Source organism: Bubalus bubalis, chromosome 15 (assembly GCF_019923935.1).
Source record: "Bubalus bubalis isolate 160015118507 breed Murrah chromosome 15, NDDB_SH_1, whole genome shotgun sequence".
Taxonomy (NCBI): Eukaryota; Metazoa; Chordata; class Mammalia; order Artiodactyla; family Bovidae; genus Bubalus; species Bubalus bubalis.
In genome coordinates this window covers 70,944,362-70,969,635 of record NC_059171.1, presented here as the reverse complement: position 1 = coordinate 70,969,635, position 25,274 = coordinate 70,944,362, and positions in this window count along the sequence as shown.

Below are 25,274 nucleotides of genomic sequence, written 5' to 3'. Positions count from 1 at the left end.
TATTGTAATTTAATCATCACTTTATTGAAGCCAAAGTGGGTTGCTTTTAGTCTCTTGCTGTCTCTTACAACATTACAGTTCGCATCCTTAGAGAGTATTTTTCTGCATACTGTTTTGCATGTTTATCGTTGCATAACATATCCTCCTCTTTTTTTTCCGTAAGAAAGGGACTGTTTTTGCTATGTAGTAATTTTCTTAATATGTTTTGTTCCCATGGAAGTTTCCAGATGCCTTTTTCCTTTTGAACTATCTCTGTCATGTTTAGTCCTAGCTGGAACAGTTCCATTGTAAATGTTATTTTATTTTTTTAGACAAAGACCACATCCACACCTCTCTTTGAGAGGTCTTTCCCACCTTGGGTTTTATGGGACGATATCCTTATAATTCTTAGCCCTTTTCTCTCCTTAATAGTATCTTTCAGGCATCACTTTAAATAGTTGGTCCCATCAAAAGTTTTGTAACATAAATCTTGACATTTGTTGTTAATTTATTATTGTGCTCCGTAGTGCATGACTCTGTACAACTCTGTGACCCCATGGACTGTCCTGCTAAGCTCTTCAGTCCATGGGATTTTCCAGGCAAGAATACTGAAGTGGATTGCCATGACCTCCTCCAAGGGATCTTCCTTACCCAGGGACTGAACCCACGTCTCCTGTGTCTCCTGCATTGGCAGGTAGATTCTTTACCACTGTGCAACCCAGGAAATTTATTACTACTTATGTTATAAACGGGATTCTCATATATTATACTTTCTAACTGGTTGTCGTTTGCATTTGTATAGGAAGTTCTTCAGGATGTTACTGCATTCTCCTACTAACTCTAATAGTTATTGTCTATTCTTTTGAGTTTTCCGGATACATAGCCATAATACATATAAATGCTAATTCTCATCTCTTTCTTTAATTTGAATCTTTATTTTACCTTTTTCTAAGTCAGTCCTGTCCAATGATTTTGGAGCAGAGTAGAGCTGGCAGCGGTAGAGGGGTAAGTAGCATCAAATTGACTTAAGTGTGGGGAGAGGTGTGATGTATGTATAAGCTGGAACCTACATATAACTGGAGCATGTGGGATTTCTACTAAGCTCTCAGAATCTGAAAATAAAATGTTACATGGTTTGGAGAAGCTTGGATGCCTTGAAAAATGTCCTGTACATAGACAGTGACTTTGGCAAATTGTAGGGCTGGGGGCTCTTTTGTTTGTGGCTTCTGCCATGCATTTTGCATAATTCTATCACCAGGCTTTTCAAAGCATACTGCAATCATTTCTTCGGTTGTCATTCATTTTTTTCAGTCATCATCTGCCCAACTGTACAGTGAGCTCCTTGAAGGCAGGAATTTGTTTTCTTCTCTATATCCCCAGTTACTAGCAGAATGTCTAGAAAAGTATAGGTTCTTGGCACATACTTGCTAATGAATTACTAAATTGCCAAATGTGTGAATGAATATATATAGATAAAGTCATGCATTTTTCTTGGATGTTGAATGAATGAGCAAATAGAGTCATGACTCCACTGGATTTCTCATACCTCTAAACGGAAAGATTAAATGAGGCTGAGATCTTACTTCTTCTTCCTTGGGATCAGAGTTGAGGAAGTCAGTGGGTCAAATGAGCTGGCTTAGTTCCCTTGTCAGACTTCCTTTCTTCTTTCGGGATGGATGGTTTGGTAGAGACTTGATTTAGCAAGAACGTCTCCTTTACATTTTGATCAGGAACTACTTGTTTTTCTGGAAGCTGAATCAGGCATAATTTGCTTTTAAAGAACCCTAAGCAGATTTTTGCAGATCTGATCCGTATCAGTACTGTTGATCCAAAACTATTGGTCCTCTTTAGGGGTTAATATCAGCTTTATTTAGGAGTGGAGCATCTGCTGTAGAAGTGGTGAGTCTGAAATGATACTCTCTCCTGCCGTCCAAAGATGTGGGACTTCCCTGGTGGTCCAGTGGTAAAGACTTCATGCTTCCAATGCAGGGGCATGGGTTTGATCCCTAGTTGGGGAACTAAGATCCCACATGCTGTGTGGCATGACCAAAAAATTAAGAGTTAAAAAAAGATCATCACGTAATGATTTTGTAATTACTTGATTACCTCTGGATAGTTTACATACATATACACATACACACACACTTAAATTAATTTGTTGCTTTTTTTCCCATCAGAGAGACCAAATCATTGATCCTCTTTAATACCTTGTGGATTTAGCCTCCAATCTTGAGATGATCAATTCTGTCTTTTAGGCTAAATGTGGCTCACTACTAATGAGCGTGCTCTGCCAAGGGTTGTAGCTGTTATGCTGTGGATTGATGTATTTTGAAAGAAACTGAGGTTGTATCTGGGACTAATGTGATACAGTTCTGCTGTGGTTGTGGGAAGAGGGAAGTATGGCTCATATACCCTCTCTTTATTTACCTTTTATGTTCTAACATTTGAAGACAGAAAATGTTTCCTAACTAAAAATCACCTCTCTCCCAAACTTTTGGCCACTCTGGCCCATAACGACATCCTCCTCCTCAGAACTCTTGCAGTATATGCTTCCTGACCCATTCCATCATAGCTTTCTGGGGGCTTCTGTCTTCTGGTCAAGCATACATGCCTCGTCTCCCCACGTGGATGGTGTTGGAAGTGAACTTCCAATGGAAATCTTAAATGGACTTCAAATGACTCAGAGAGAATTTGCATTTTGCCATCTATGTTGTAGTCACTGGAGTAAGTTATTTAATCTCTCAAGACCTTGTTTACTACTAGCTTTACTTTTGTCACATAATTATGAAGATTAAATGAGATAATGTAGGTGTTTAGTGCACAATGTTGTTGTGGTCACCTTGAAGGAATATAATGACCTCCAGCCTTGCAAATGTTGATTAGAACTTATTTGAATGACAGTGGGAAGCAAAGAGAAATACTGTCCAGGAGAGGGTGCTTTAGCTCATGATCTTTATTATTCTGATTCATTATGTAAGGCCACTGGTCAAGCAGCAGATAACGTGTAGTCTAGTCCCACTGGAGCGGTTGTCCCAGTGGAGGGGGCGTGTATTAGGCTGAGTTCTGCTATGAAAAGCTATGACAAACCTAGGCAGCATATTAAAAAGCAGAGACATTACTTTGCCAACAAAGGTCTAGATAGTGAAAGCTATGGTATTTCCAGAGTCAAGTATGAATGTGAGAGTTGGATCATAAAGAAGGCTGAGCACTGAAGAATTGATGCTTTTGAACTGTGGTGTTGGAGAAGATTCTTGAGAGTCCCTTGGACTGTAAGGAGATCAAACCAGTCCATCCTAAAGGAAATCAACCCTGAATAGTCTTTGAAAGGACTGATGCTGAAACTGAAGCTCCAATATTTTGGCCACCTGATGTGAAGAACTGACTCATTGGAAAAGACCCCGAAGCTGGGAAAGATTGAAGGTGGGAGGAGAAGGGGGTGACAGAGGATGAGATTGTTGGATGGCATCATCGACTCAGTGGACGTGAGTTTGAGCAGACTTCGTGAGATGGTAAAGGACAGGGAATCCTGGTGGGCTGCAGTCCATGGGGTCGCAAAGAGTTGGACATGACTGAGGGACTGAACAGCAACAACAACAACTATGTGAGTTCTTCTAGGCACTCAGTACATTTGATTCCATACTGATTAAGCTCTCTGCTGTTGATGATTTCTGCTCCTATACAAGAAGAAAAGTCTTCTGATGGGGGTGTGAGTGTTCTAACCATCATGATAATTATTTGTAATCGACTAAATGTGAAAGTTGGGCTTCTCTGGTGTCTCAGACGGCAAAGAATCTACCTGCAATACAGGAGACCTGGCTTCGATCTTCAGTTGGGGAATATTCCCTGAAGAAGGGAATAGTTACCCCCTCCAGTATTCTTGCCTGGAGAATTCCATGGACAGAGGAGCCTGGTGGGCTACAGTCCATGGGGTCACACAGAGTCAGACATGATGGAGCAACTAACACTTTCACTTTCAAATGTGACAGTTAGGACAGGCTGATCATGAAAGGTGACTATTTTAGTTCCCACAATGGTAATTTTTCATTACAAATTAATCAGTTATTGTTCTAGCAGTCTCACAAACTAGGCTAGTGCAGGGCCCTGAATGATGGGGCCTGTTTTTAAAAAAATAACCCTACAAAGATGACCAGACTCTGAGCTATGGTGAATTTCCTAAGGTACTAAATGCAACACTGTGAGCTATTATGTAGGGCAGACTGTTTCCTTTTCCCCTTACTATAGCCAGCATAGCCATTGGCAGGGTGTACTGAGATTCTTTTCTTGGAATGTCTACAGGTCAGAACTCCATGAGGTCATGGACTGTGAATTTGCTGTCTCCGTGCATTTATTTTCTCCCTTTGAAATTTGTCCCTTGTACCTCCTCCCAAAAGCATGGGAGGATATGAGAATCAAAATTAATAATGGATTCAGTGTTCCTCGGATACTTTGGAAATACAGTGGTGAATACCATAGACAAATCCTTGCTTTTATGAAGCTTTTATTCTATGAAGATGGATCTGCAAGTACTTTGCATTTTATAGAATGTTCTACAAATGTAATTCTTATTAGAACTCATCTTTTGTTACTCAGTTCAAATGTTAGATCTCTAACACCATCTCTGAGTCTTCCAGAAAAACAGAAATCACTGAAATCCCTTCTGTGCGTTCATAAAACCTTATACTTCTTTTGATCAGAGCAAGTAAACTCCATATTTTGATTATCTATTTACATGTCTCTCTTCTCCATTACTTTCTAATTTCATTAAAGGCAAGAGCTCTGCCTGGTTCTTATTAAATCATTGGCATCCAGCACAGTCCTTGGAAACACAGTAGTTGCTATTATATGTTTGCAGTACAGTTTAAGGGTGAGGTTACAGTCCTGATATGATCAATGACCAAACTATTTCCCAGTCACGCCAACTGGTCATCATTTTCACCCATAGGATTTTACATAAGGAACACATATAAACTGAAATATTATTGAGTATCACTGAAGAAGCATTCAGTTGCCCATTAGAGGGTCCTCTGGCCAACACTGGAATGAAGTAGGTGAGTTAGAATTGAATCCAGTGTGGAATTTCTTTAGCTCTCACCTGTGTACTCACATACTAAATTCAAAATGTGAGGGCTGGGGTCTTCATTTGTGTCTAGAGAAAGGTGAAAAGGTCAAACCCCAAGAAGATCCCAGGTTCAAGTACCCACCTTGCCAGACAGAATGAATGGAAGAGAGAAACGAGACTAACCCAACAGGAGTGGGCAGCACTGTCTTAGGTCCGAGACAGGAAGCCTCAAATAATAGCAGCCTCCAACTGCTGCGATTTTAACAGTCATCCAGCAAAACTACAATTGCTCATGTATGGATGGCTCTGACATTCCCTGTTGAGATAAGCCAAACATTCCTGCCATGGCCAGATCCCTCTAAATGAACCCTCAGAGGTCCTCTCAGCATTGCCTGTTTCTGGATACAGTAAGTTTCCCGCATATGAATGAGTTCTGTTCCAAGAGTGCATTTGTAAGTCCAACAAAGTTAGCCTAGGTACACCTAACTAACATAGTCAGCTATATAGTACAGTAACATAATAGGTTTCTAATACTTTTCACACAAAGAATACATAAAAATCAAACAGAAAAAATAAGGAAAATACTTTAAATCTTACAGCACTGCATTTTGAAAAGTATAGTACAAGAGCTGGCATACAGGGACTGGCATCGAGTGAGCAGTCAGGAAGAGTTACTGGAGGAGGGCGGGTGGATGGCAGAGCTGAAGGATCTTCAGTGAAGGAGACGCAGGGCAAGCTGCAATGTCACTCATACCTGATGCTGACAGAACGCATGTTTGCATCTGTGAAAGTTCACAACTTGAAGGTTGTGAGTATGGGACTTACTATATTTGGTCACTTATTTTCACCAAGTCACAGTTGGGGTGGCTATTTCTGCTTGGACTCCTATCAACTCTTTACATGGTGTAACCCAACAGCGCCTCACCTCATTGCTCACTGCTACCCCTCTTATCTCCTGCCTCTAGGTTCCTTTGGGAATTGGAGGTTTTGTGGAACACAAGGCTGGAAGATATATTCTTTCTCTAACCACTCACTGTCCCAGGATGCAATTGTTCGTACAGCCTCTCCCAGCACAGTTTCCAAAGATCAATTCAGCCAGCTCAGTAATGATTTATTGGTGCTTCTCCTTCCCTGTCTTACACTTTGGGGGAGCTATGAAAGAAGCAAGTCTAGCTTGGGAAGAGAAAGCTAAATGACCCTCCCCCTAGAGTTGGTTAATTAATTAATTATGAGACCAGTATTTAATGGAGTGCCCAAGTTTTCTGCACAGGGGAATCACCTGGGGATCTTTAAACATTTCTAAAGCCCAGATTGCTCCCAGACTCTTTCAATCACAGCCTTTGGGGATGAGACCTAGGCAGTGATACTTTCTGAAGCTTTCCAGTGATCCCAATGTGTAGTCAAGCTAGGGGACCACTGAGCTAAGCAGTAGCAGGAATAAACCAATCATTAATCTGCTGAAAATTTAAAAAATATTATTGTTCAAAAATTATGAAGAGAATATAAATTCACCATCTTTGTATCTGATGTAAGGGGATACATACTGACTGCTGACTCAAGAGAATATGTTAGAAAGGGGAAAAGGAATATATGTGTCTGCAGAAAGCCTTGAGCCACTGTAAAATAATGTCTGTCACTGGGTGTCAGCTCAGAGTGACCTTTGGCATGGACAAAGGGAGCCTGACTGAGAAATCGGAGTGCCTAAGGATATCTGTGGCTTTCTTTAACATTTGGAAATGCCCATTTTGTCTCACCTCTTATACTTGGCATTCAGAAAAGAACTCTTCATTAAAAATCCGTTGATAAGATCTCTTGGCCAGGTCATCTGCTTTCAAGGCTCCATGGCAGTTGGCTGTGCTAAAGAAGACATATTAAGGCTGCATGTTTGAGAAAAAAAAAAAAAAAAAGAGGAAGTAGTAAAATAGAGTTTGAAGATGACATTTTATGTTTGTAGACAGGTAGGGCTGGGAGAAAGAAAGGTCATTTTAACCACCCTACTGCCTCCTATTCAATGACTTCTCCAATTACTGAGCTTGGAAATCAGCATGAATGTGAAAAGAATTTGGGCTTTAAAGTCAGTAAAAACGGGCTCAAATCTAGATTTTTTTCTACTTATTAGACTTATAAATTTGTACAAAATCATTTTAAATTTTTTGAGCCCATGTCATCATTTAACAAAATGGCCAAGGATTACATTTAATAGGGTAATTTGGAAGAGTACTTGGAATAATGGGGAGAAATAATCCCAGTACATAATAACACCAAGCAAGAGTTTCATTCTCTCCTTTCTTTTTGTCATTCTTTTCCTCCACTCCCATGACTCATGGGAGTAACTTAATGTATTTGCAAAGTTGTCTTTGGACAATATGATCCTTGCGCTGCTAAATAAAGAATGATGTCTGATTTTTACATTGCTTAAAATAATTTCTCAGAATTATAATTGGTATGTGCAGTAGGGTGTAGTGAACAGAGCACAGTGTCTGACACAATCATTTCTGAATTAGTGAATGAAAGTGTATTGTTTTGGGACTTAAGAGATGTGGGATCAAGTTCAGTGATGACTAAGCTGTGTTACAGGCAGGTAACATCTTCCTCATTTGAAAGACAAGAGACATGGAGAAAATTCTCTCTGTTTGCAACTCGAAAATCCTGAGATGTAGTTAGTACGTGAACACTGTGATCCTTCCAGCAGCTCCTTGCTCATCCCTCAGGCAGCGCTCTCACTGTTGTGTTGTTTCTAGGTGTTTGCCCTTTGGCTGAGCTCGGGCTGACTTGCACGTGGAAGGAGGTAAGAGAACAGGTCCACAGCACAGGCTTTGGAACCAGCTGGCCTCAGTGTAATAATGTCTGGTCTTTCACTCCCTGATGGTATGACGTTCAGGAAGTTACTCAACCTTTCTGTGCCTCGGTTTTCTCCTCTGTCAAATGGAGGCAGTGTTGATATTTGTCTTTGCCTTCAGTGGTTATTAGGATAACTAACCAGGTCAAATCCTTAGGAAGCACATGGCAGGCTCTGAAAGTGTTAACTCATTCCCAGGTTTTATTTTTTGGTTTCTAGGACTTAGCTTGATGTCTGGTAAGCGCGTGCATGCTCAGTCACTAAGTTGTGTTGACTCTTTGTGATCCCATGGACTGTAGTCTGCCAGGCTCCTCTGTCTATGGGATTTTCCAGGTAAGAATACTAGAATGGGTTGCCATTTCCTCCTCCAGGGGATCTTCTTGACCCAAGGATCAAACCCATGTCTCCTGTATCTCTTGCACTGATAGGCAGATTCTTTGCCACTGAGCCACCAGGGAAGCTCCCATTTGGTAAATGCTAAACAGAAAATGTTTGCTGGATGTGTAAATGAATCATTTAAAAATATGCCTGCAGTATGTATGTACCTTATGAAAAGGATGTGATTTCTGATTTGAAAGAATAGTTTCGATCATCAGGTCTCAGGAATCCCTGGCAACACTGAAAACTTATGATTTCAGAAGCTATATTGGAGGTCAAGGGTTTTTCATTGGACAGCTTGTCATAGTATGGTTTGGAATGGGTCAGTCTGTAAGGAAAAGGCCTGGCTATCTTTATCAGGCTTCTTTATCTTTATAAGGCTTGTCTTGAATCTACATACTGAGAAGGACAGAGCCTGTCTTCCTTATGTTGGATCTGTGGGGGTATCTCTTTCCTGAATGGGACATGTACTCCTCCCCCTATAGCCCTTTTCTCCCAGCCCATTCAGTTACCAGCTGCTCCACAAGTTACCCAGATCACTAGTGTAAATTTCCAGCCTAAATATAGGGGGTAGGTTTCATGAACATTTACAGTTTGGAGGGGATAAAAGGTCTCCTAAAATTGTTTTATAGTGATATAATTCATGCACCATATAATGCACATATTTAATGTGTATAATGTTTGTTAGGATATTCACAGAGTTGTGCAACTGGCAACACAATAAGCTTCAGAACATTTTTGTCCTCACCGAGAATTCCCTATGCTCATTAGCAGTGGCTCCCCATCTTATGCAACATTTCTGTAACAAACCTCTCTTATCCTTCTCTAAAGGGGTCCAGGAAGGTACACCCTTGAAAGTCATCTAATAGTTATTGAAACTGCTGTGGTTATTGAAATTACTCTTCCAGGCTTCAGTGGTAGGGAGACAATCAAGAAGGCAACCCCAGCAGCCCCAGAACTCTTTATGTTTTGGTCTGGCATCTAGAGAGATATCCCACCCCCACCACCCCCACCCCATTGAAAACAAGCCCTTTGTGGTAACAGGAAGGAGCAGGAAGACATATTTGTTATATTCCTAGTATGTGCCAAGCTCTCTGTCAGCTCACTCTGCCTGGAAGTGATGGACTGGCATCTCTCTGGCTTCAAAGCCTATATTCTTGAAAGGAGAGCATGACAGATAAAAACACACAGTTGAATGAGACCACTAGAAGTTTTGCTTTAGCCAGCTGTGCAAATCCCTGGATTTGCTGCATCCCAAGCCAGCTGCCTTCTACAACATGACTTCCTGTTGTTTCGAACAAAAATATAAAGTCAACACCCCCAAGACCTTTGGTCATCAGTCACCAATGTAAAGGCTTTTCTGCCCTGGATACAGTCAGCTTAGCCAATGGCATCTTTGTTAGTCGAATTTAGGGGGGAGGCAGTGGTGGGGAGAAGGGGAGTCAAAGGGTAATTAAAGTGACTTACATTTCTATCTTTCCTGCCATAATCCTGAGGATTTGAATTCTCCAACAAATCAAATTCAGTTTGAGTTTTAACCTTCGTACATGAAAAGCCAGGTTTAAAAATAGCTGTTCATGCCCCGATGATTGTAAACAAACATCGGAGGATGGAGTCGACTGAAGGGCAGCAGACATTACACATCGCTGCAGGAATGTGGAATTTAACATAAACGGAGGGACTTGGTACATATGTGCTATGTCTTCGCTTTGTATTGCCAGCAGAGTTCTTTGGGGGGAAGACTCCTCATAAAATGTTAGAGCTGCAAAGGGCTTTAGAAATCATGTAGACTTACTGCTTCACTTTAGAGACAGGGGAGCTGAGAGGGAGAAAAGGGCAGTGGTTGCATATCTAGTTAGTAGCAGAGACAAGGGGAAAATCTAGTTCTTCTGTCTCTCTAGTGATATTAAAAATATGGAAACATACCTTGAAACACCTGTGAACTTATTTCCCAATTAATTGGCATGCCATGTGGGATGGTTCAGGGCAATGGGTTTGGGATTGAGGGACTTGAACTTAAATCTCAGTTCTGCCATTTACCATATGGTGAATTGAAACAAATTGATTAACTTTTCCAAGCTTTAATTTACTTTTCTGGCAAAAATGCATAGCATCTTCTGTATCAAGTCATTGGAATGGTTAGATGGCATAACTAAGTAAATCTCATAGCTCATATCTGATACTTGGGTAATGTCCTTGGCCTTCTCTTTCCACTCATTTCATTCAGGATGTTTTTCATCCCTTTCATATGTTCTAGAGTTCTTCAGTAGGTCCATTCCTACCTTCTGAGAGCAGTAATGCCTCCTTCTCCCATGTGGAAGGAGTGATCTTAAATCCTAACTGCAGTTGCTCTCATTTGCTGGGTAACTACTGCATTCTAGGAGCTTCATACAGGACTTATGTCATACAGGACATAAGTCTTTCCAGGACTTATGACTGTGTTAATATCATTGAAAGCTAGTTATTATTTTTTGCCACCTTATGGATGAAGAAAATGATGTTCAAAGAGGATCATTAACAAACTCAAGATCCCACATCTTGAATTCAGGTTCTCCAATCTCATGCTCATTTCTGCACTGATGCTATCTCTGACTAAGGCTATGATTACAGACCTGTTAATTTAATTTAATTTATTTAAAAATTATTTTTTTGTTGGAGTTAGTTGCTTTACAATGTTGCGTTTCTACCGTACAGCAAAATGAATCATTTGTATGTGTACATATATCCCCTCTTTTTTGGAGACCTATTTATTTTGAAAATATTAACCATAATATCCTGGAAAAGGTTTTAATGTTAGAAGAAAATAACAGTTTTAAAATCTGAGTGCAGGATTCATAGCACAGCTGTGTCATCTATGGGCTCTATGGCAATGAAAGTGAAAGTCGCTCAGTCGTGTCTGACTCTTTGTGACCCCATGGACTGTAGCCCACTAGGCTCCTCTGTCCATGGAGATTCTCCAGGCAAAGATACTGGAGTGAGTTGCCATTTCCTTCTTCAGGGCATCTTGCTGACTCAGGGATTGAACCTGGGTCTGCCACATGGCAGGCAGATTCTTTATCATCTAAGCCACTAGGGAAGCTATGACATTGGGAATGTTAAATATTTTAACTCCTTCCACTCCCTATTTTTCCCTTGTGGTGTATTGATTGTAATAATTATATCAGCAACAAAGACAGTAAAACTATGCAGTGATGACTTAATGAAAGATGATGTGCACAGCATTCTTAGCACAGCGCTGGAGACTCTCAAGTGTGCCCTCTGCACACTTGGCCTATGGAATTTAGGTTATTATTTTCACAATGACCACAATGGAAGAGAAACCCTTTGTGTTCTCTCCTGTGGGACTTCCCTGGACTTCTAACCTTGTCTAGAGGTTAAGACTGTGCTCCCAGTGCACAGGACATGGGTTCAATCCCTGGTCAGGGAACTAAGATGCCACATGGCAAAAACAAACAAAATACCCTAAACTGCCTATTCTTTCCTGCAAGATCAGTCTTGATGTGCCCACCACCCACCTCTGTTACAAACACAGTTAAGATGTTGACATTGGAGAAAGAAATTTTTTTACAAAATTATTTTATTTACTTATTTATTTTTGGCTGTGCTGGGTCTTCATTGCTGCTTGGGCTTTTCTCTAGTTTCAGAGATAGGGGCTACTCTCTCATTGTGGTGTATGGACTTGTCATTGCCCTGGCTTCTCTTATTATAGAGCATGGACTGTAGGGTGAACCGTCTTTAGTAGTTGGGGCACATGGGCTCCAGAGCACAGGCTCAGTAGTTGTGGTGCATTGGCTTAATTGTTATCAGTTCAGTTCATTTGCTCAGTTGTGTCCGACACTTTGCAACCGCATGGACTGCAGCACACCAGGCTTCCTTGTCCATCACCAACTCCTGGAGCTTGCTCAAACTCATGTCTGTCAAATCAGTGATGCCATCCAACCATCTCATCCTCTGTCATTCCCTTCTTCTCCTGCCTTCAATCTTTCCCAGCATCAGGGTCTTTTCCAATGAGTCATTTCTTTGCATCAGGTGGCCAAAGTGTTGGAATTTCAGCTTCAGCATCCGTCCTTCCAATGAATATTCAGGACTGATTTCCTTTAGGATGGACTGGTTTGATCTCCTTGCAGTCCAAGGGACTCTCAAAAGTCTTCTGCAACTCCACAGTTCAAAAGCATCAGTTCTTCGGTGCTCACCTTTCTTTATGGTCCTACTCTCACATGACCACTGGAAAACCATAGCATTGACTAGATGGACCTTGTTGGCAAAGTAATGTCTCTGCTTTTTAATATGCTGTCTAGGTTGGTCATAGCTTTTCTTCCAAGGAGCAGGCATCTTTTAATTTCATGGCTGCAGTTACCATCTGCACTGATTTTGGAGCCCAAGAAAATAAAGTCTGTCACTGTTTCCATTGTTTCCCCATTATTGGCCATGGAGTGATGGGACTGGATGCCGTGATCTTAGTTTTTTGAATGTTGAGTTTTAAGCCAGCTTTCTGTCCTCTTTCACTTTCATCAAGAGATTCTTTAGTTCCTTTTAACTTTCTGTCATAAAGGGTGGTGTCATCTGTATATCTGAGGTCATATCTGAGGTCATCTGCATATCAAGGCCATAAATAATAACAAAAAAGAGGCTATTTCCCCCAGTGAGTCTCGTGAGTCAAATGACTCATATGATTCATCATTTTTTCTGTTTTTCCTGGCTTCTAGCAATATCAGAACTCTGTAATGTATATAGCTATTGTTAGGAGGGGCAGCAGTGAGGAGATACCCCTCATCCAAGGTAAGGAGCAGCGGCTGTGCTTTGCTGGAGCAGCTGTGAAGAGATAACCCACGCCCAAGGTAAGAGAAACTCAAGTAAGATGGTAAGTGTTGCAAGAGGGCATCATAAGGCAGACACACTGAAACCATAATCACAGAAAACTAGTCAATCTAATCACACTAGGACCACAGCCTTGTCTAACTCAATGAAACTAAACCATGCCCTGTGGGGCCACCCAAGACGGGTGGGTCATGGTGGAGAAGTCTGACAGAATGCAGTCCACTGGAGAAGGGAATGGCAAACCACTACAGTATTCTTGCCTTGAGAACCCCATGAACAGTATGAAAAGGCAAAATGATAGGATACTGAAAGAGGAACTCCCCAGGTCAGATGGTACCCAATATGCTACTGGAGATCAGTGGAGAAATAACTCCAGAAAGAATGAGGGATGGAGCCAAAGCAAAATCAATACCCAGTTATGGATGTGACTAGTGATAGAAGCAAGGTCCGATGCTGTAAAGAGCAATATTGCATAGGAATCTGGAATGTCAGGTCCATGAATCAAGGCAAACAGGAGATGGCAAGAGTGAGCATCGACATTCTAGGAATCAGTGAACTAAAATGGACTGGAATGGGTGAATTTAACTCAGATGACCATTATATCTACTACTGTGGGCAGGAATCCCTTAGAAGAAATGGAATAGCCATGATGGTCAACAAAAGAGTCTGAAAGTACTTCAGTACTTGGATGCAATCTCAAAAACGACAGAATGATCTCTGTTCGTTTCCAAGGCAAACCATTCAATATCACAGTAATACAAGTCTATGCCCTAACCAGTAACGCTGAAGCAGCTGAAGTTGAATGGTTCTATGAAGACCTCCAAGACCTTTTAGAACTAACACCCCAAAAAAATGTCCTTTTCATTATAGGGGACTGGAATGCAAAAGTAGGAAGTCAGGAAACACCTCGAGTAACAGGCAAATTTGGCCTTGGAGTACGGAATGAAGCAGGGCAAAGGCTAATAGAGTTTTGCCAAGAGAATGCACTGGTCATAGCAAACACCCTCTTCCAACAATACAAGAGAAGACTCTAACATGGACATCACCAGATGGTCAACACCGAGATCAGATTGATTATATTCTTTGCAGCCAAAGATGGAGAAGCGCTATACAGACCGCAAAAATAAGACCAGGAGCTGACTGTGGCTCAGATCATGAGCTCCTTATTGCCAAATTCAGACTTAAATTGAAGGAAGTAGGGAAAACCACTAGACCATTCAGGTATGACCTAAATCAAATCCCTTATGGTTATACAGTGGAAGTGAGAAATAGATTTAAGAGACTAGATCTGATAGAGTGCCTGATGAACTATGGACTGAGGTTCGTGACATTGTACAGGAGACAGGGATCAAGACCATCCCCATGGAAAAGAAATGCAAAAAAGCAAAATGGCTGTCTGAGGAGGCCTTACAAATAGCTGTGAAAAGAAGAGAAATGAAAAGCAAAGGAGAAAAGGAAAGATATAAGCATCTGAATGCAGAGTTCCAAAGAATAGCAAGAAGAGATAAGAAAGCCTTCCTTAGTGATAAATGCAAAGAAATAGAGGAAAACAAGAATGGGAAAGACTAGAGATCTCTTCAAGAAAATTAGAGATACCAAGGGAACATTTCATGCAAAGATGGGCTCAATAAAGGACAGAAATGATTAAGAGGTGGCAAGAATACACAGAAGAACTGTACAAAAAAGATCTTCATGACCAAGATAATCACTCACCTAGAGCCAGACATCCTGGAATGTGAAGTCAAGTGGACCTTAGAAAGCATCACTATGAACAAAGCTAGTGGAGGTGATGGAATTCCAATGGAGCTATTTCAAATCCTGAAAGAAGATGTTGTGAAAGTGCTACACTCAATATGCCAGCAAATTTGGAAAACTCAGCAGTGGCCACAGGACTGGAAAAGGTCAGTTTTCATTCCAATCCCAAAGAAAAGCAATGCCAAAGAATGCTCAAACTACCGCACAATTGCACTCATCTCACACACTAGTAAAGTAATGCTCAAAATTCTCCAAGCCAGGCTTCAGCAATACATGAACTGTGAATTTCCAGATGTTGAAGCTGGTTTTAGAAAAGGCAGAGGAACCAGAGATCAAATTGCCAACATCTGCTGGATCATGGAAAGAGCAAGAGAGTTCCAGAAAAACATCTATTTCTGCTTTATTGACTATGCCAAAGCCTTTGACTGTGTGGATCACAATAAACTGTGGAAAATTCTGAAAGAGGTGGGAATACCAGACCACCTGACCTGCCTCTTGAGAAACCTATATGCAGGTCAGGAAGCAACAGTTAGAACTGGACATGGAACAACAGACTGGTTCCAAATAGGAAAAGGAGTACATCAAGGCTGTATATTGTCACCCTGCTTATTTAACGTATATGCAGAGTATATCATGAGAAACGCTGGGCTGGAAGAAACACAAGCTGGAATCAAGATTGCCGGGAGAAATATCAATAACCTCAGATATGCAGATGACATGACCCTTATGGCAGAAAGTGAAGAGGAACTAAAAAGCCTCTTGATGAAAGTGAAAGAGGAGAGTGAAAAAGTTGGCTTAAAGCTCAACATTCCGAAAACGAAGATCATGGCATCTGGTCCCATCACTTCATGGGAAATTGATGGAGAAACAGTGTCAGACTTTAATTTTGGGGGTTCCAAAATCACTGCAGATGGTGACTGCACCCATGAAATTAAAAGACCCTTACTCCTGGGAAGAAAAGTTATGACCAACCTAGATAGCATATTGAAAAGCAGAGACATTACTTTGCCAACAAAGGTCCGTCTAGTCAAGGCTATGGTTTTTTTCAGTGGTCATGTATGGATGTGAGAGTTGGACTGTGAAGAAAGCTGAGCACTGAAGAATTGATGCTTTTGAACTGTGGTATTGGAGAAGACTCCTGAGAGTCCCTTGGACTGCAAGGAGATCCAACCAGTCCATTCTGAAGGAGATCAGCCCTGGGATTTCTTTGGAGGGAATGATGCTAAAGCTGAAACTCCAGTACTTTGGCCACCTCATGCGAAGAGTTGACTCATTGGAAAAGACTCTGATGCTGGGAGGGATTGGGGGCAAGAGGAAAAGGGGACGACAGAGGATGAGATGGCTGGATGGCATCACTGACTCAATGGACATGAGTTTGAGTGAATTCCAGGAGATGATGATGGACAGGGAGGCCTGGCGTGCTGCGATTCATTGGGTCTCAAAGAGTTGGACACGACTGAGTGACTGAAATGAAGATACAAATATCCTGTACTTTTATACTCTATTGGTCTTCCCTGATGGCTCAGATGGTAAAGAATCTGCCCGTATATCCGGAGACCTGGATTTGATCCCTGGGTCAGGGAAGATCCCCTGCAGAAGGGAATGGCAACCCACTCCAGTATTCTTGCCTGGAGAATTCCATGGACAGAGAAGCGTGGCAGGCTACAGTCCACGGGGTCTCCCAGAGTCAGACACGACTGAGCAACTAACACTTCATTCACTCGATACTCTAATACATAGCTAGCTAGCTAGCCGGTTGACCAAAAAGTTTGTTCGGATTTTTCCATATAATGTTATGGAAAAACCCAACTAGACTTTTTTGTCAACCCAGTAACTATCTATGCGTGAAGGTTTTCAGTCTTACTGCTTTTATGTAAGCTGTCTCAAACAGTTCCTTGCTGGAAATCTAGATATAAGTGTGGAATAGATAGATAAATCCCCATTTCATGCTCCTGGGGCCTGGGATACCTAGTTTGAGGAGAAAAAAGTTAAAAATATGAATATATAAGAAATAACTATCATGAACAAGGACAAATATAATTAAAGCAAAAAGTAAAATAAAATCACAGACTTCATATATGAAACGAATCGCCAGTCCAGGTTCAATGCAGGATACAGGATACTTGGGGCTGGTGCGCTGGGATGACCCAGAGGGATGGTACGGGGAGGGAAAAGGGAGGGGGGTTCAGGATGGGGAACATGTGTACACCTGTGGCAGATTCATGTTGATGTATGGCAAAACCAATACAATATTGTAAAGTGATTAACCTCCAATTAAAATAAATAAATTTATATTAAAAAAACCACAGACTTTTCCATAGTTGTTCACTAAGAGGAAGGTAACATAATTATTGTGACTATTATTAATATAGTAGTTATGCACACATATACCCCACCCTGTTACCTTACTTGATATGAAACTCACTTGTAAAATATTACCCCCTTGATCTTTTGTTATCTAGCATCCTTGAGAGGCAGGAATAGGAAAAGAAAGCTGGGATCAAGGTAAGTCCTTTGACGTCAGAGATGGAGCCTTCCCTCATCATTCTTAGGACTCTTAAATCTAGGGTCATGGTTGACACATGGTAGATGCTCAAAAAATATTTGTTGAATGGATGAATAATGATGGCTTAACTTGTGTGGTCACTGTGTAGCAGACATTGTTTTCATGGATTTACATAGATTGTTATATTTAACCTTTACAGTAATCTTATGAGTAAAGAATTTATAAACTTAGTCCCATCTTTTACAGATGAAGAAATTGAAGCACAGGGAGATTAAGGGACTTGATGGTAGTGGCAGTATGTGGCGGAGTTTATACTCTCAGCCCAGTGTCGAATGAAGGAATAAAGGAATAAATGAATGAATAAATAAAGGATTTATTTCCCATGTGGCACCAGATATAAATTGATTGAGAATATAAAGGAGTCTTTATCAATTGAACCCATTCTAGCTACAAAGAATTACTTCATATATGTGGTGAGCAAGTGAGCCAATGATGGGAATTCCTATAGGTAGAGGTGTTTTTAGGGGTGTCAGAAATAAAGACTGATTGTAAAAAAAAAAAAAAAAACACACAAAAAAACCCTGGTGTACCAAATTTCACTCAATGTCTTCTTTATCAGCCTGGAATTTTACAAAGATGTTACACATGCAACAAATTTTACATATAGGTTTCTTCAGTGCAGTATTTATAGATACTCTCTTCAAGTCCATTCTTTTATTTGGTTGTCACCATCTCTGTGAAACTAGGGAATTTTGGAGAAAGCCAAAATTCATCTCAAAAGTTATGACTCTTGTATAATTCATTTATTCAGGGGCCCATAAAGAGCATTAAAATTTAAGAGACTGATATAAAAATGAGTGTAATTGCACCTGATTTGAGATTCCTTTCCATTCTGTGACTCCATTTTAATTTTACTACCACTTAGCTTTGCCTTGTTTAATTGGAGCACTGAATCCCGCTCACTGCAGCAGGTGAATTTACCATAGAACATCCTCTTTATGAATGCCACACAGCCTCAGTGGCATCCTCCTATGCTATACAGGGAGCAGAGTGTTATTTAGAGAAGAAAGGACACAGATTCTCATGGTCCTGATGGTGGTTTGGGGGGCATTGTTTACAACTGGAAGAAAACGGAATTCCTAGAAAGCCTGCAAGTATTCCCATCTCATCACCTTGCCTTTACTGCCTGTGACATCAGGAACCCAGCAGAACATACTGTGTGAGATTGTTTCCTACTCTCTCAGATTCCCAAGCCATCTGGCAAACCTTGTGTCTATTGCTTTTACAAATGGCAGGCTGGCTCATGAGAAAATTGCTATGGGGGAAGGAAACGGATAGCGCTGAATACCTGAATACTCCTGGATCGTTCGCTCTGTTAAATGAGATAGTTCATGTGAACCTGGAGTAGAGCAGGGAGTGGAATCCACAGTGGCACGGATGGTGAGGCGTCTTTGAATCTTCATAATGTTAAGCATGAGGATGAGCAGTTCCTCACTGAACCGTGTAGACCTTCTCTGTAACAGTACCTGTTCAGAGTTCTTTGACGGTTTTGATTTGCAGCAAGGTGGTGGACTTAAAAACCTCAGCTCGACTGACCTTTAATTTATAGGGAGTGCAGATGCTATTTCTCCCCAGCCGTGTCTTTCTGACACTAGAAAGAGTCACCCATGAAATCAGAGGTTTCCCTAATATCAAGACATGAAACTGATTTAGTTCTTTACAAGGTATTTCCTTAAAGTGCATCTGGATTCCTTCATATACCTAACCTGCTTGCAAGGAGGGGAGGTCTTTCACCATTTTCCAGGGAAAGGCCCTGCCTGTGGTGCATGTAGGATGCTTATAAAAGGTGAACCTGGTGGAGCATCTCCCATCCACCTGTCTCAGGCAAGCTGCTGGTCTTCTCCTGGTGACAGATGAAGGCAGCCACAACCCCCTACGTGTGGAGGGAAAATCCCCCTGGCCTACTCTGTTATTGGCTAGTGGAGGTGCCGAGCAGAGAGCTTCATAGGAGTTGCCATGGCCGATTACACAGGGCGCATGTTCTGGAGTCAGGAAAAACTAGATTGGAATTTAGTGCTTCACAGATTATTAGTGTGGTGGTCTTTGAGCAATTCTACCAGCCTGTCTCAACCCCACTTCATTTTGACCCAAGTGGCAAATGATATTACCTGTGCCCTGTGGTCCTAGAAAGATGAAATTGCGACTCGCTGCCCTGCAGAGCTCTGCTTTATGGGGTGTGCAGGTTCCCATCTTTCAGCTCTTGTGACATTTGGGTGCTGACTGTTCATAACTATATCCCTTTGCACTCTGCTGATAGCAACTGCCTTATCTGGAAATTTCTGAGATGAAGAAACTTGTCAGTAGCCTTAAGCTAATGACTGCCTGATCTGGGAGTTCCTTAAAGCAAGATGCATTTTGCAGGAGAACTCTCTGATGTCATTTATCCTTCAAAGCACCCTATGGTGTCTACTTTTGTTCTCTATGTCTGTGTCTCTATTTCTGTTTTGCAAATAAGATCATCTACATGGACACCAAGGGGGGAAGGCTAGTGGGTGGGAGGAATCGGAGATTGAGATTGACACATACACGCCGTTGATACCGTGTATAAAATAGACAATTAATGAGAACATACAGTATAATTCAGGGAACTTCGCCTGACTTTCCCCCTGCCTATCCTGAGAACACTCTTAATAAATTATTACCTTAATCCCAGGGAGGGCGGAGCCTGGTGGGCTGCCGTCTGCGGGGTCGCACAGAGTCGGACACGACTGAAGCGCCTTAGCAGCAGTCTCGGCAGTCATACTTACCCCAGACTCTCTTCTAGGGAGCCTGACTGAGATGGCTTGTCAGCATCTGGCTCAAAGCAGATGTTCAAGGATGGTTCAGTCCTCTCTCTTTCTACCCCTTTCTACCGGCAACTGTTTCTGAGTACTAGATTTGTTTTGCCTGGGAAAATTACTTTAATGGAATTTTTCAGGCAAGAATACTGAAGTGAGTTTCCATTTCCTTCTCCGGGGGTTCTTCCTGACCCAGAGATTGAACTCGCGTCTCTTACATCTCCTGCCTTAGCAGGCAGATAGTTTACCACTGACACACCTGGGAAGTCCTATAAAATAATACAAAGTTAAAAAAAAGTTTTCAGTAAAAGATACTTTAAAAAAGTGATAAGTCAGGCAATACCTCCTGTAAGTTATTTACTATACAAATATGAAAGATTTATATCCAATATTAAAAAAAAAACTACAAGAAAAAGAACAAACAATAAAGGAACAATGGAAAATATGGTTCATCAATTCACAGAAGAGGAAACTAGAATGGCCAATACATATATGAAGAAAAATTTAATCTCAGTAGGGAAAAATGAGATTTTGAACCTGTTCCATAAGCAAGTTTAAAATATTTGATAATATTAGTATTGGCAGAAATGTGAAGCAAGCTTAGACTCATATTTGCTTGTGGAAATGTTTATTAGCATCATCATTTTGGAGGGTAATTTCTCAATATCTCGTAAGTTTGAGGATATGCATATTTTACAATTCACTAGTAATACTTTCAGGAATTTATCACTCATAACTGTCCCACATATACAAGAATGTTCCTGGTCAACATTATTTGTTAAAGCAAAAGCAAATAAACTAACAAAGCTTAGAAACAATCTTAGTATTTATTACTAGGAGGATGATAAAGCATTTTTAGCATAAAATTGCTAAATGAATACCAGAAAACTAAAAAATGGATGAACTGGCATGATAGATATTCGTATAAAAAATCTTGGAAACATAATGTAGGGAAACAGCACAGTTGTAGAAAGACATGATCAGTTTGATGTCAATAATAATTTTTTAAATGAAAAAAATACATTTTTGCTGCACTGCCTAGCATGTGGTATCTTAGTTCCCTCACCAGGGATTGAATCCTCAGCCCCTGCATTGGGAGCATGGAGTCTTAACCACTGGGAACACCAGGGAAGTTCAAGAATTATTTTTTTAATTCAAACTTTTAAACATTTAAAAATGAATTCTTATAATTGTAAAATTATACAAACACAGACTTGAAATAGATGCTAACCTTATAAGATGTGGATCTGGAAAAAGGAGGGTTATAATGCTGAGTCAGGAGAGACATAGGCCTCACCTATAGCTGTAATGTTCTGGTTCTTTACATTATGATTCTGAAGGAAAAAATTGGAAAATGTTAAGATGTACCATTTCTGGGCTGCAAGAATATAAATGTTCTTTTTCTTTAAGCTTTTCCTTTATGTTTGAAATTTATTAAAAAAAAATAGAATGCCATTTCCTATGTCTGCTTGAGAGTTGTAGATGCATAATAATGTGGTGATATTTTAATGTGCTTGCTCACACCATACACTTGATTGTGGGCTTAACTCTGCTGCATTTCCCACCTATTCATGTTCTCTTTAAGTCTTATAAAATCTAGCCTAAGCTCCGCCTCTTCCAGACAACTTTCTGGGTGACTACAGACTGCTTTGGTCAGACCCCTTTATGAATTTGACCAATGAAATGACTGTGGCAATTTCAAAGCATTAATTTCTATTGGATTATAGTTGCTTTACAATATTGCATTAGTTTCTATGGTACAGCAATGTCATTTGCTGGTATATTGTTTTTAGTGCTTTAAACGCTTAAATATTGACTAACATATTTTTAATTCAGAGAAGTCTAGACTTCCTCTTGGGCTTCCCTGGTGGCTCAGACAGTAAACAATCTGCCTGCAGCTCAATTCCAGAAAAATAAATGACCCAATCAAAACATGGGCCAAAGAACTAAATAGACATTTCTCCAAAGAAGGCATACAGATGGCTAACAAACACATGAAAAGATGCTCAACGTCACTCATTATCAGAGAAATGCAAATCAAAACCACAATGAGGTACCACTTCACGCCAGTCAGAATGGCTGCGATCCAAAAGTCTACAAGCAATAAATGCTGGAGAGGGTGTGGAGAAAAGGGAACCCTCTTCCACTGTTGGTGGGAATGCAAACTAGTACAGCCACTATGGAGAACAGTGTGGAGATTCCTTTAAAAACTGGAAATAGAACTGCCTTATGATCCAGCAATCCCACTGCTGGGCATACACACTGAGGACACCAGAATTGAAAGAGACATGTGTACCCCAGTGTTCATCACAGCACTGTTTATAATAGCCAGGACATGGAAGCAACCTAGGTGTCCATCAGCAGATGAATGGATAAGAAAGCAGTGGTACATATACACAATGGAGTATTACTCAGCCATTAAAAAGAATACATTTGAATCAGTTCTAATGAGGTGGATGAAACTGGAGCCTGTTATACAGAGTGAAGTAAGCCAGAAAGAGAAACACCAATACAGTATACTAACGCATATATATGGATTTAGAAAGATGATAACAATAACCCTGTATACGAGACAGCAAAAGAGACACTGATGTATAGAACAGTCTTTTGGACTCTGTGGGAGAGGGAGAGGGTAGGATGATTTGGAAGAATGGTATTGAAATATGTATAATATCATATATGAAATGAGTCGCCAGTCCAGGTTCGATGCACGATGCTGGATGCTTGGGGCTGGTGCACTGGGACGACCCAGAGGGATGGTATGGGGAGGGAGGAGGGAGGAGGGTTCAGGATGGGGAACACATGTATACCTGTGGCAGATTCATTTTGATATATGGCAAAACCAATACAATATTGTAAAATTAAATAAAATAAAATTAAAAAAAAAAAGAATTTGCCTGCAATGCAAGAGGCTTGAGTTTGATCCCTGCATCAGGACGATCCCCTGGAGAAGGGAATGGTTACCCACTCCATTATTCTTCTCTGGAGAATTCCATGGACAGAGGGGCCTGGTGGGCTATGGTCCATGGGGTCGCAAAGAGTTAGGCACGACTGAGCGATTAACACTGACTAGCCAGAACTTCTCTTATACTTCCTATGAAATTATCTCATAAATGCCACCCTGTTTTATCATTAATTGTGTCTAGAACACATTTACCTCAAGAAATCAATTCTTAGTAATTATAATTAGTTAATTCATCATTTTGGACAGTTGATGTGCTAGTAGTAGAGAATCCAAAGAAAAAGCTGTAAGGGTTGCCTCAGAGATCTCACAGTAGCGTAGATGTCTCTTTCTTTTTATATTCATTCAACTATGCAACACACAGATAATTATTAAACATAATTCTGGGCCAGCTACTCTGTTTGGAAACAGGGATAGAATAAAAAACAAGGCAGGCATATTTTTCTTGTATGTGTGATTGAACCTGTCTTGAACTAAAAACAGAGTCTCAGTTCTGACAAAAGACTTCTTGGCTACGTCTGGTATAAAAGGCCATTTGGAGATTTAGCTTGTAAACTGAATGTAATTTTCAGAAGATGTGAATGACACAAAGGATTGCCATGTGTCACGAGACTGCACTAGAAAATACGGGAACTGTGGTTGCAGTAACCATATATATTAGCTGGATCTGATTTCCTCTCCTGCTTCCTTACTGTCAAGCATTTGTTTTCAGTGAATCGATTCTATAGTAACACCAGTGAACAATCCTTTTTGATAACCTTTCATCAAAAACATATTTTTCTTTTTAAGTACAACCCCCTGAAACAACAGCATTAATGAATTCTTGGCTCTTTTTTAAAAAAAAAAATCACCTCCAGACATCTTCAGCTGATCCTTACAAGAAGCATGAGAGTTGGTGGGGGAAATGAAGAGTTAGTGTTCAGTGGGGACAGAGTTTCAGTTTAGGAAGATGAAAAATTCTGGGGGATGGGTGACGGTGAGAGTTGTACCATAGTGTGAATAAAGTACTCAGTGCCACTGAGCCATACATTTAAATATGGTTAAAATAGTATGCTTTGTATTATGTGATTTTTACCACAATAAAAAAAAAAAACATTCAGGCAACGAAGTAAGTTTTACTCTCCCTATATTATCAAGGAGGGAAGGGAGCATCTGAATGTGTGGATGACTTGGACAAGACCATACACAGGAAAGAACTAGGAACTTTTGACTCAGACAAGAACACACTGCACTCACACTGATCTCTGCAGATCAGGAATCCTAGAGACAGGAAATTTAGAGCAGGATTTCTCAACCTCAGTACTTCCATTCTGGGCCGAATGATTCTTTGTTGCAGAGGAGGGGGGCTGTCTTGTACATTGTGGAAAGTTTAGTGGCGACCTTGGCCTCCCCTCCAACCCCAGTCATGACAATCAAAAATGTCTCCAGACGTGACCAAATTTCCCCTGGAGGGTAAAACCACCTCCTGATTGAGAGCTGCTGCCTTAGAGCATCACTCAGCAGCAGGCTAGACTTTTTTAAAAGCTCCAGCAAAAATAGTGCCAAGTTCTGACCACCCTTTACATGGAGAAGGATTGCAGAGTTCAGCCCGGCTGAAGTTGGTTAGGATCATATAATACGTTCTGCCTGAAGGCATCCGAGTAGAAGTGATATCCACCACTTCCAGTCTGATCTCTAACCCCAGAGTGATCCTCTTTTGTTCTTTTTCCATTCTGCAGCAAATCTGGAGAGCATGTTTTTTTTTTTTTTTTTTTTTCCCTATTTTTATTTATTTATTTTTTTTGTTTTTTGTTTTTTTCTATTTTTATTTTTATTTATTTATTTTTTTTGTTTTCTTTTTTTTAATTTTATTTTATTTTTAAACTTTACAATATTGTATTGGTTTTGCCAAATATCGAAATGAATCCACCACAGGTATACATGTGTCCCCCATCCTGAACCCTCCTCCCTCCTCCCTCCCCATACCATCCCTCTGGGTCATCCCAGTGCACCAGCCCCAAGCATCCAGTATCGTGCATCGAACCTGGACTGGCGACTCATTCCATATATGATATTATACGTATTTCAATGCCATTCTCCCAAATCATCCCACCCTCTCCCTCTCCCACAGAGTCCAAAAGACTGTTCTATACATCAGTGTC